Source organism: Haemaphysalis longicornis, unplaced genomic scaffold (assembly GCF_048455015.1).
Source record: "Haemaphysalis longicornis isolate Haplotype H1 unplaced genomic scaffold, Haemaphysalis longicornis Haplotype H1 scaffold_12, whole genome shotgun sequence".
NCBI lineage: Eukaryota > Metazoa > Arthropoda > Arachnida > Ixodida > Ixodidae > Haemaphysalis > Haemaphysalis longicornis.
The window spans coordinates 9,370,694-9,384,774 of record NW_027526225.1 but is presented as its reverse complement, the minus strand read 5'-3'; positions in this window follow the sequence as shown (position 1 = coordinate 9,384,774).

Genomic DNA, 14,081 nt, shown 5'->3' with positions numbered 1-14,081 from the left:
GCAAACGACAAAGCCGTCCGCCGATGCGGCAGGCACCTTTTCAGCAGCACCTGCGCGCGGGGAAAGCTTGGTAATAGCGTAAGGCCTTATAATAGGGCCTGTGCTCCGTGAGTGAATACCACCATCGCTTCCCCTCCTCAGCAACGTTGGGACTTTTTTGTCGCGCACGCCACGAAGAAACCGTTGGGTGGTAGAGGTTGAAAGTTGTGCTTTTAAACCGATTGTCGAACCGGTCTGCAAAAACATCGAATTTATTAAACACCACCGGAGCGTGGAGACGAAATTTAGGCATGATTTCACGGATGTTGCTCCCCTACCCACTGACGCTGAGCGGGATGCACTGTTTTTTTTTATTTCTCGCGTGATAGTGCAGCCGCGGTCACTTAGCCCCTACTCTTGGTGGGCACCTAGTTTATTAGGTGCAAGTTGCCATTGTCGTAGCCAAGATCCAGAGCGGATACCGTGCTCGCTACGTACATTGTGAGGTGGCACGACCCGCGCCATGCGGCAGCTATAGCAGTGCAAAAGTAAAAGAAGTTTGTCTCACATCCGTGTAAGTTTATTTTGCGTTGTATAAAAACCTTACTCAAGCATTTTATCTCACGGAGATAATTTTTTTGGAGCCTTGCGTTTAGGCTTGCCTAATGTATTCCAGGCTTACTTCGCAGAAAGACACTTTTGATTTTGGCTGTTATATCAAAGCGGCCTCTTTCAGTTAGGGTAATGTGCGGCTCTTTCAAGAAATTTTAAAAAAGGGGAAGCTTTCCATGAACTGATGTCTTGAAGGTTTCTCAGTATTGTCACGTAGCCAAAGACAATGCAGCTGTCTTGAAGAAAAAAACAAGTTTATTGGAGCGAACTTGTGCTCCCCTAACAACACAAAGAATACACAGGCGGCGAAACAGCAGTCAACAAAGTGACGTGCGTAAACTGGTGTCGGGATTAGATTGCCGTGGCGTCTGCTCAGCGGGAATTTATCACTCAGCGCGAGTGTTCCTAGAAAAGTCTAATTCTATCCAGAACACTGTAGATAACGAAGATTATTCTAGGCTATTCACATTCGTTCGGAATGCTCTCCCTATCAGAAGAGATAACACATGCGGCATTGAAAGAAAGAACGGAACACGCACTTCCCTTAGCACACAGACAACAGCGATAACACAGGGTGGCGCAGCCAGGCGGCAAAAGCAAAACACCAATAAACAAACCCAATGCATGGTTCGCGGCAGTAATATACTATGCACGTTTCTGCGGATGGCGCCCTGTACATGATTTTTGCGTGATATAGATACGCGTTTAATAATGTTTATATCGTTCATTTCTTGGCTGCACTAAGTCGCGTCCACTGCAGATTGTTTGTGCAGGTATATTGTGATGTTAATTATATGCATAAATTGGTAACTTCAATACATTATGATGACGTTTACGATGAGAGTTGCCTATTTAGTTGAGGGCCACTTGGATTTGTGTTTTCTTTGATCAACCTTGATTCTTAGCTACCTGGGTAATTTTTCGGGTGCCCCGGGGGTATTGTATTTCATGGAGTGACTCCCTCATCAGAACTGCGAAGCATTACTTGTATGATAAGAAGCCACTGGAGAGAAAGGGTGGAATGGGTTTCCGTGGTTTGAGGAGGCAGCAAGACATGCCAGGCAGAAATGTGGTGCATCCCTTCACGTCGTTTGTTCGCGGCCCATAGATTTGGCGATGCTACGTCCCACGAGGTAACGTAGTAAAGTATGCACTTAAACTGTTTTGTTAGCATGCATTTAATGCATTTATTACCTCGGTTTACCCACGCTATGTTTCTATGGTGGCAGTGAAGAAAAACGTGGAATGAAAAATATATTTTGTTGTTTTCTCCTTCCCCTTTTTCAATCAATCACATAAGGACGATGAACTAGATACAGCTGCGAGAGCTTTGTAGCTTATATCTTTTTGGTTAAGTTTCCTGCGAAGCACAATGGTTGCCAAACTTCAATATGGAGAGCCGAAGACGACTTGGTTCACTCGGTGATATTTTGTTTTGTTGTTTTGTTTGGCTGTTTTTTACAATAATTTTATGTGCCCAAATAAAATTGTGACATATACTTGCTTCGCCAAATTCCCTTTTTATACTATCACAAAAAAATTGCGTAAGTATCAAACTTTTTTGCTAGTGTTTCGTGCCGTTGAAACCTCCCACATTCCTCAGTAGAAAACAAAACAAACTCGACTTTCCGCGTAATGAACATAGGGAGACGCTATCACTCGCCCGTATACTCGGTTTCCCAGCTTGTCTAACCATCTTCCTCCGATCAGGCCATCTTCCGTTTATCGGTAATACATAATTTCGGTTACCTTGGGGCTTCCCATGTGGGCTTAGAAGAAACGGTATTCAAGATTTTTATCACGGTTAGCATCAGCAATGGAGATTATGTGGAAATACCAAAGAAAACCACGGTGCAAGACCCCTCTACCCCCCATAGATATCAAACACCTAGAGCACTGGGAAACCATGCTGCGCAGCTCTGATCCTCTAACGCAGCTACGCCTTGTCGAGATGGCCGAAGAAGCCGCCAGGGACCAAGATCTCCTGGCTGACTAACGCGCCAAAGAGAGTCCAAGCTCTCTACTTCTGGGCAAATAAAGTTATTTCTCTCTATATCTCTCTCTCCCCTTTTTAAGTCCACAGGGAATATTTTCATCGACTCGATTGCTGCCAGTGACCCAAAGACATCTGAGAGCCTGTATGATTCGTCAAAGAACCAGATATTCCAGATACTTTGAGGCATGAGAAAATTGTGAAGCGTTTTTTTTAACTTGCTGTGTGTAAATAGAAAACAAGCTCTTGTTTTCTTGTCACTCAGCTCAGGGGAAGTTTCCAATTTTCTTAAAATTCTTCCACCGCTCCCGCATAAGTGTTTTACAATATGTTGTCCCCTTTATCACACTAGTTTTTGCATTATGTGGCCATTACGTGAGTTTGCCATTACTCGCTGTATGTGGTATTTGTAAGGCGATTGAAATTATGCTTGCTGCATTACTGCTCACGGGCTTCTCGCTAGCATATATGAAAAAGGTCCTGCACAGCCACTTTTATGATTCCTGCCCTTCCACCAGACCGCACTTTTGAAGGCACATGGCTTAAACTGGCTCCACCTCTGCGTCGCTTGAATGGTAAACCATGAAATATGCTCAAAATGCGAGCCTGGCTCATCGAGAACGCAAACATTCAAGCTCCCACCCACTGCTCACTTCACAGAGCATCAGAGTGGCTTAGTGAACCATCACAAAATTTATAAAACTTCAATTTAATATGAATCACAAGGTATTAGCAGTAGGCTACAAATGTTTAAATTGGTTTCGGAGTTCTTTAGTGTGCAGAATATGGCGTTGTTTGTTGGTATTGTGATGTACGCTGTGCACCCGTAGTTTCATGAGGCATGCGCTTCAAGATCGTCTGTGAAGCCCGTAATCGTAAACCCCAAGAATCAGATTTTTTTTCGTCCTTAATTTATTTACTTGTCTTGATTATTAAACGTTAGTGTGTATGCAGCCTTCAAACCTAATATTATTAATTTTGAAAATTACGAAGCGTTTCGAAAATTACGGGCTTATATTAGGAAACAGTGGTGCACATTTAGGCCGCCCGAGTTATTTCGGAAAAACTGTATAGACTGGAAGCTGTCGACGTAGAACGCTGATATTCTCTTGAGCATGATCTTATTTTATGCCTGGTCAACTACTTCCTTCTGGACACCTCATGTACCATGCGTTAAGGAAAAACAGTGGCCCGGTTGCATCCGCACTGGCAAAAGACAAAGCGTTCGGGATTCGCATATGTCGTACTAATTGTAAGACAGTTTCAGTAACTTGAAGTCCTCGTGAGGAAAGACACAGGAAGGCTAACTGTCCGGTGACGAGCACTATTTGTGTTTTGTTTTGGCATCTTGTTACACTTCTGCACGCTTCACTGATTATCACGAACGTTGAACTTCTTGCTGTTATGTTTACTTCTTCTGCAATGCAACGACCCTCACGATGCGAGTGCCAGAACCTATTGCATTGGAAAGTATTAGAGTATGCTGCGTTTATATCCAGTTTCTTTTGCATCTTTCTTGATTGGAATTTCTATCTCGTGTGTATGTGTCGAAAAAGCGTGGATATTGGCGGTGTAAACTCATATGACAATTGTGTTGGATGTACTGTGTATTGCGTGGTTCAAAATTTTGTTTCGGTCATGATGCAGCTACTTGTATTACCTTTTCTGAGAGTCTCTGTTGTCCTAAGATTAGGCTGGATGCCTTCTGTTCTTCAGCGGAGTTCTATATTTTCATTTGCGACGCAATGTTTACACATTATTGACAGCGTTGCACAGGTTACGACGGGCAAGATCTTTATGTCATAATCTTTCTGTGTGTACATATTACGCAAGGGCCTCGTAAGAGCTGGAAAAATGTTTTTTTGGCTAATGAACAATAAGAAATAAAGTATGTACCCACGGGGCATTGACTTTCAAGTTTTTTTTTTTGTGTGTGATATATTGTCGGGTGCTTCTTCTGCTACATAATGTGGCAGAGGAAGCCGAGTAAAATAGCTTTGTAACCGAAACGGTAAATACAGGTGTAAGGAACATTCTTCCACATAAATCAACTGCAACGTTATGTGATACCGCGTTTCGGACACAAGAATATCTGGCTCTTTGTTTCACATACAGGCTTGTGTGTTCATTTGGGGCATCATTCCTTATATTTAAAACTTTTAAGTGTATCACATGTTACCGCTAAATAAGAGGAACTGTTTACATAAAACTTCCTCTTAAGAAGAACATATGTGTAACCAGATTAAGAGTGTACAAGCCAAGAGTTCATGACATGTCTTCACGAAGGACACCAAAAATACTTCACACCCACATGATGGGCCAAAGCAACAGTGCAGCCATCACCTTGGAGTGTCTGTGTCCCCCAACCCACACCATAGTCCAAAGGGCAGAGACTCGTGTCCATCCTTACCGACCACGCAGGAAACCGTTTCAACTGCTTGGAAATCGGCCACAAGACCGAAGTGTGCCCTCGTAAACACACGCACCGCTACTGCAATGTATGCAGCACCCCCTTCTATCGACCCTGAATAGGAATAACCGCAAAATGTGTTCGCCACTGCAGCAACTCTGACAGGAATCAGGCACCCACCGACCCCAAATGCCCGTCACGTCTTCAAGCTGATGCTGACTTCAGTGAAAGCATGCAGGCTCGTCAATAACGTGCCGCCCGTCCTAGCCAATGGCCAAGCAAGGAACCACCGCCACCTATATTAGACGACGCCTACTACCCACAGTTTCAAACCCGCTTCAGCGTATACGCTGAAGCGTATACTCCGGAAATCCTCCAGCCAAGATCGCTCCCATTCGGCACACAGGTCAAGCAGAGGCCACAGTAAGGAACGCTCCACACCGCTACAACAGCGCAGAGAGACTCCCAACGAGGAGCGAGAGGAATCTGTGACTCGGCCTACTCCAGCCAAGAGGATGGATAGATAGATAGATAGATAGATAGATAGATAGATAGATAGATAGATAGATAGATAGATAGATAGATAGATAGATAGATAGATAGATAGATAGATAGATAGATAGATAGATAGATAGATAGATAGATAGATAGATAGATAGATAGATAGATAGATAGATAGATAGATAGATAGATAGATAGATAGATAGATAGATAGATAGATAGATAGATAGATAGATAGATAGATAGATAGATAGATAGATAGATAGATAGATAGATAGATAGATAGATAGATAGATAGATAGATAGATAGATAGATAGATAGATAGATAGATAGATAGATAGATAGATAGATAGATAGATAGATAGATAGATAGATAGATAGATAGATAGATAGATAGATAGATAGATAGATAGATAGATAGATAGATAGATAGATAGATAGATAGATAGATAGATAGATAGATAGATAGATAGATAGATAGATAGATAGATAGATAGATAGATAGATAGATAGATAGATAGATAGATAGATAGATAGATAGATAGATAGATAGATAGATAGATAGATAGATAGATAGATAGATAGATAGATAGATAGATAGATAGATAGATAGATAGATAGATAGATAGATAGATAGATAGATAGATAGATAGATAGATAGATAGATAGATAGATAGATAGATAGATAGATAGATAGATAGATAGATAGATAGATAGATAGATAGATAGATAGATAGATAGATAGATAGATAGATAGATAGATAGATAGATAGATAGATAGATAGATAGATAGATAGATAGATAGATAGATAGATAGATAGATAGATAGATAGATAGATAGATAGATAGATAGATAGATAGATAGATAGATAGATAGATAGATAGATAGATAGATAGATAGATAGATAGATAGATAGATAGATAGATAGATAGATAGATAGATAGATAGATAGATAGATAGATAGATAGATAGATAGATAGATAGATAGATAGATAGATAGATAGATAGATAGATAGATAGATAGATAGATAGATAGATAGATAGATAGATAGATAGATAGATAGATAGATAGATAGATAGATAGATAGATAGATAGATAGATAGATAGATAGATAGATAGATAGATAGATAGATAGATAGATAGATAGATAGATAGATAGATAGATAGATAGATAGATAGATAGATAGATAGATAGATAGATAGATAGATAGATAGATAGATAGATAGATAGATAGATAGATAGATAGATAGATAGATAGATAGATAGATAGATAGATAGATAGATAGATAGATAGATAGATAGATAGATAGATAGATAGATAGATAGATAGATAGATAGATAGATAGATAGATAGATAGATAGATAGATAGATAGATAGATAGATAGATAGATAGATAGATAGATAGATAGATAGATAGATAGATAGATAGATAGATAGATAGATAGATAGATAGATAGATAGATAGATAGATAGATAGATAGATAGATAGATAGATAGATAGATAGATAGATAGATAGATAGATAGATAGATAGATAGATAGATAGATAGATAGATAGATAGATAGATAGATAGATAGATAGATAGATAGATAGATAGATAGATAGATAGATAGATAGATAGATAGATAGATAGATAGATAGATAGATAGATAGATAGATAGATAGATAGATAGATAGATAGATAGATAGATAGATAGATAGATAGATAGATAGATAGATAGATAGATAGATAGATAGATAGATAGATAGATAGATAGATAGATAGATAGATAGATAGATAGATAGATAGATAGATAGATAGATAGATAGATAGATAGATAGATAGATAGATAGATAGATAGATAGATAGATAGATAGATAGATAGATAGATAGATAGATAGATAGATAGATAGATAGATAGATAGATAGATAGATAGATAGATAGATAGATAGATAGATAGATAGATAGATAGATAGATAGATAGATAGATAGATAGATAGATAGATAGATAGATAGATAGATAGATAGATAGATAGATAGATAGATAGATAGATAGATAGATAGATAGATAGATAGATAGATAGATAGATAGATAGATAGATAGATAGATAGATAGATAGATAGATAGATAGATAGATAGATAGATAGATAGATAGATAGATAGATAGATAGATAGATAGATAGATAGATAGATAGATAGATAGATAGATAGATAGATAGATAGATAGATAGATAGATAGATAGATAGATAGATAGATAGATAGATAGATAGATAGATAGATAGATAGATAGATAGATAGATAGATAGATAGATAGATAGATAGATAGATAGATAGATAGATAGATAGATAGATAGATAGATAGATAGATAGATAGATAGATAGATAGATAGATAGATAGATAGATAGATAGATAGATAGATAGATAGATAGATAGATAGATAGATAGATAGATAGATAGATAGATAGATAGATAGATAGATAGATAGATAGATAGATAGATAGATAGATAGATAGATAGATAGATAGATAGATAGATAGATAGATAGATAGATAGATAGATAGATAGATAGATAGATAGATAGATAGATAGATAGATAGATAGATAGATAGATAGATAGATAGATAGATAGATAGATAGATAGATAGATAGATAGATAGATAGATAGATAGATAGATAGATAGATAGATAGATAGATAGATAGATAGATAGATAGATAGATAGATAGATAGATAGATAGATAGATAGATAGATAGATAGATAGATAGATAGATAGATAGATAGATAGATAGATAGATAGATAGATAGATAGATAGATAGATAGATAGATAGATAGATAGATAGATAGATAGATAGATAGATAGATAGATAGATAGATAGATAGATAGATAGATAGATAGATAGATAGATAGATAGATAGATAGATAGATAGATAGATAGATAGATAGATAGATAGATAGATAGATAGATAGATAGATAGATAGATAGATAGATAGATAGATAGATAGATAGATAGATAGATAGATAGATAGATAGATAGATAGATAGATAGATAGATAGATAGATAGATAGATAGATAGATAGATAGATAGATAGATAGATAGATAGATAGATAGATAGATAGATAGATAGATAGATAGATAGATAGATAGATAGATAGATAGATAGATAGATAGATAGATAGATAGATAGATAGATAGATAGATAGATAGATAGATAGATAGATAGATAGATAGATAGATAGATAGATAGATAGATAGATAGATAGATAGATAGATAGATAGATAGATAGATAGATAGATAGATAGATAGATAGATAGATAGATAGATAGATAGATAGATAGATAGATAGATAGATAGATAGATAGATAGATAGATAGATAGATAGATAGATAGATAGATAGATAGATAGATAGATAGATAGATAGATAGATAGATAGATAGATAGATAGATAGATAGATAGATAGATAGATAGATAGATAGATAGATAGATAGATAGATAGATAGATAGATAGATAGATAGATAGATAGATAGATAGATAGATAGATAGATAGATAGATAGATAGATAGATAGATAGATAGATAGATAGATAGATAGATAGATAGATAGATAGATAGATAGATAGATAGATAGATAGATAGATAGATAGATAGATAGATAGATAGATAGATAGATAGATAGATAGATAGATAGATAGATAGATAGATAGATAGATAGATAGATAGATAGATAGATAGATAGATAGATAGATAGATAGATAGATAGATAGATAGATAGATAGATAGATAGATAGATAGATAGATAGATAGATAGATAGATAGATAGATAGATAGATAGATAGATAGATAGATAGATAGATAGATAGATAGATAGATAGATAGATAGATAGATAGATAGATAGATAGATAGATAGATAGATAGATAGATAGATAGATAGATAGATAGATAGATAGATAGATAGATAGATAGATAGATAGATAGATAGATAGATAGATAGATAGATAGATAGATAGATAGATAGATAGATAGATAGATAGATAGATAGATAGATAGATAGATAGATAGATAGATAGATAGATAGATAGATAGATAGATAGATAGATAGATAGATAGATAGATAGATAGATAGATAGATAGATAGATAGATAGATAGATAGATAGATAGATAGATAGATAGATAGATAGATAGATAGATAGATAGATAGATAGATAGATAGATAGATAGATAGATAGATAGATAGATAGATAGATAGATAGATAGATAGATAGATAGATAGATAGATAGATAGATAGATAGATAGATAGATAGATAGATAGATAGATAGATAGATAGATAGATAGATAGATAGATAGATAGATAGATAGATAGATAGATAGATAGATAGATAGATAGATAGATAGATAGATAGATAGATAGATAGATAGATAGATAGATAGATAGATAGATAGATAGATAGATAGATAGATAGATAGATAGATAGATAGATAGATAGATAGATAGATAGATAGATAGATAGATAGATAGATAGATAGATAGATAGATAGATAGATAGATAGATAGATAGATAGATAGATAGATAGATAGATAGATAGATAGATAGATAGATAGATAGATAGATAGATAGATAGATAGATAGATAGATAGATAGATAGATAGATAGATAGATAGATAGATAGATAGATAGATAGATAGATAGATAGATAGATAGATAGATAGATAGATAGATAGATAGATAGATAGATAGATAGATAGATAGATAGATAGATAGATAGATAGATAGATAGATAGATAGATAGATAGATAGATAGATAGATAGATAGATAGATAGATAGATAGATAGATAGATAGATAGATAGATAGATAGATAGATAGATAGATAGATAGATAGATAGATAGATAGATAGATAGATAGATAGATAGATAGATAGATAGATAGATAGATAGATAGATAGATAGATAGATAGATAGATAGATAGATAGATAGATAGATAGATAGATAGATAGATAGATAGATAGATAGATAGATAGATAGATAGATAGATAGATAGATAGATAGATAGATAGATAGATAGATAGATAGATAGATAGATAGATAGATAGATAGATAGATAGATAGATAGATAGATAGATAGATAGATAGATAGATAGATAGATAGATAGATAGATAGATAGATAGATAGATAGATAGATAGATAGATAGATAGATAGATAGATAGATTAGATAGATAGATGGATAGATGGATAGATGGATAGATGGATAGATGGATAGATGGATAGATGGATAGATGGATAGATGGATAGATAGATAGATAGATAGATAGATAGATAGATAGATAGATAGAAAGTTTATTATCCATGGGATGGTGGGGCGAATCAGCCGTCTCAGTCCAGGCAGCCGCTGAGGACCCTGATGATGTGGGCCGCCAGTTCCCGTTGCTGTTGGAGACTCGCCGCAACAGCCAGCCACTCTCCGGTGTAATTGTGTGGTTGGGTAGGGTTGTAGGGGCACTCCCACAGAATGTGGTCCTGGGTAGGGGGAATAAGGCAGTGGGGACAGAGTGGGACAGGGCTGTCTGGCGTCTGTTCGAACAGGTGGAGCCGAGTGGGTGTGTACAGTGTATATGTTTGCGCCTGCCGAATAGCCAAGAGGAGTCTCTTGCTTCAAAGGCCGGAGGCGACATTTCAACCAGGGTAAGTGACCCACGCCTCCCAGCCCATCACGCACCCCACTCTCACACGCCATCCTACAGAAAAATGATTACGCAAACCGAAATGAATCCAATTACTACAGTAACAACACAACCACCTGCGGGAACGACTTTCCCAGCAATCAACATCGCATCACCCACTTCTCCACATGTGAATCTCCAGGACATATTGCGCCTACAGCAACAAGAAATCTAACTTCTCCGGACTCACTATCAAGCCAAAATCGACCGTTTACACCTAGAAGTGCAGAGGTGCGCTGCCTGACACGAAAACGCAGAACAGGGGAATTACACAGCAACAGACGAAGTGAGGCGCAAACTATCCACTGTTTATTATCATTAGAAGAGGGGGCGGTTATATATGATGGACATAAAACCACAAGAAAAATAATAAAAAAGCAACACGTATAACATGATCTCTATTCCTCACTTATGAAACGTATTTCACGCATCGAAAGCCGGATTGAAGGGGCGCTAACCCATTCTGCCTCCACTCCTGAGAACATTGCAAATGCTTCGTAGATTCCGCGGGTAATCTTGTCTTTGGAGCGGAACAAGATTATTACCTACTCAAAATCGGGCGAACAACCCTTATCGCAACTGCTAACATGCGCGGCCAAATTTCCATTTACCGCCAGTTGCGCGCAAGCGTTGTGATGTCCCCGTAATCTGTCGTTGAGACAGCGACCTGATTGCCTCACGGAAGGCCTACCACAAGAGAGGGGGAGCTTGTATACCATGCCCTCTGCGCAGTTGACGAACTTGCGTCTGTGCCGTGTGCCACAATCGAAGCCTTTTTTTCTGATTTGCAAACGGATTCAACGGAATTCAGATGTCACGTACCGAACAAGAAGAATTTCACACATGTAGGGCCTATCGCACGAGAGGGGGAAAGGGACTGCTGCCTTATGACTCTTCCCGCACCAGAGTGATAAAACGTGGAATTACAACTTCCTGCATCACGCAAGCAATCACGCAATTGTGCTCGCTCACAGTGATGGACAGCCTACGTCGCCAATGAACATTGCTGAAAAATGGTGGTTACCCGACACATCTGCTTGTATCGGTTGCAGGCAAAGTTCTAAAAAAGGTGAAAAACACGAACACCCCTGAGAAGACCAACGAATATCATAAGGTAACCTAAGAAATACCTAACGAATAACCGACTAAAAACGTGGGCTCCAAACATGATATCCCGGGGATAGTTTCTGCTCGTTGAAACGAAAGGGACTGTGCAAGGCTCCAAATCAGAAGAAGAAAAACGGTTTCGATTGCGGCACATGGCACAGACGCAAGTTCGTCTGCTGCGCAGATGGCATTGTATACAAGATCCCCCTCTCTTGTGGTAGGTCTTACGTGGGCCAATCGGTTCACTGTCTCAACAATAGATTACGGGAACATCACAACGTTTGCGCGCAACTGGGGGTAAATGAAAATTTGGCCGCGCATGTTAAGAGTTGCGATAAGGGTTATTCGCCCAGTTTTTAGCGGACAACCATCTTGTTCCGCTCCAAAGACGGATTAGCCGCGAAATCTACGAAGTATTTGCAATGTTGTCAGGAGTGGAGGGAGAATGCATTAGCGCCTCTTCAATTCGGTTTTCGACGCGTGAAATAGGTTTCATAATTCAAGATGTTAAAACGTCAACTAGCCCACTCCCAAGCCTTGACGACCGTTTACATTCTACCATCGTTTCGTAAACGGCTCAGATTAATCGCGTGGAACAACTACTCACTAGCTTGACCAACAGACGCCTCTCTCCAGACGAAAGGCCACCAGCAATGAAGGTACTTGACCAAAGCTCAATCACACCAGAAACCAACGACATTGACTACGACCCATCATTCTAAGAAAGCTCGGAACAAATTCACTTGGCAATGGAACTGTCGAAGCTTAAAACGCAAAAACTCTGACTTCAGATGTCACGTACAAAATGCCGGACAGCAGCCTGATGTCGTCATCCAAGAAGCTCATGGATGTCATACCATTCAGGACTACAATACCTTCAGCAGTCCCGGCATCAATTACACCAAACGTCGCACAAACAGCGCACAAGCCCTGTACTCACTCGAACTTTGGTCCACAACAGCATCCCAGCCATCCAGATCAACACCTCTGTATGGAACACAGACACACAAGGAACGGTGGCCGTACAATGCCAACGAATGAGTACGATGGCACCCTTGACAGTAACTGATATGGACCTCGAGGTCCTCCGACTTCCAAGGGGTCGTAAGAGAGCGGAGAGGACACGTCTAGTAAGAATGAGGGTTTTAATCGAACTCGCTGCGGGTGCAGCGCGACCGCGTGCCACCACTTCGTTGTCACATGAAACATGATGATGCAGCGTCTTCTCCTACAGCGCAGAACAGGAAGAAGTTCCAACAGCAACTAATACATATTGGAAACCAGGCAGGGACATCGGATCGGTAGTCAAAAAAGTGGCACACGGCCACAAACATAGGTCATTACTGGAGAATTTAATAGCCGCCACACAGCGTGGGGCTATTCGGACTCCAGTCCACGAGGCCGCAAAATACAAGACGTTACTACACAAGCAAAACTTACACTAATGAACGTTATCCTGCAACCCACCCGTATTGGAAACAGCGTTGAAAAAATACGACGCCACACCTTGCATGGAGGATGACGAGGAGGAAAAACTTTATTGTGAGCCCGGTGATGTGGGACTGGCTCCTCAGTCCAGGAGACCATGGGACGACCGTGCAGTCTCAGCCCTAGACACCAGGAATTGCTGTGCATCCAAGCCGGCGCTGGTCTTTGGGTTCTCCCACAGCTCAGGGAGGGGAAGGGAAGTGGTTGAAGGTGGGAGGGCTGGGTTGTGTTCGGACCCCAACATCATGTGTATGAGGGTAGTGGGTTAGGGG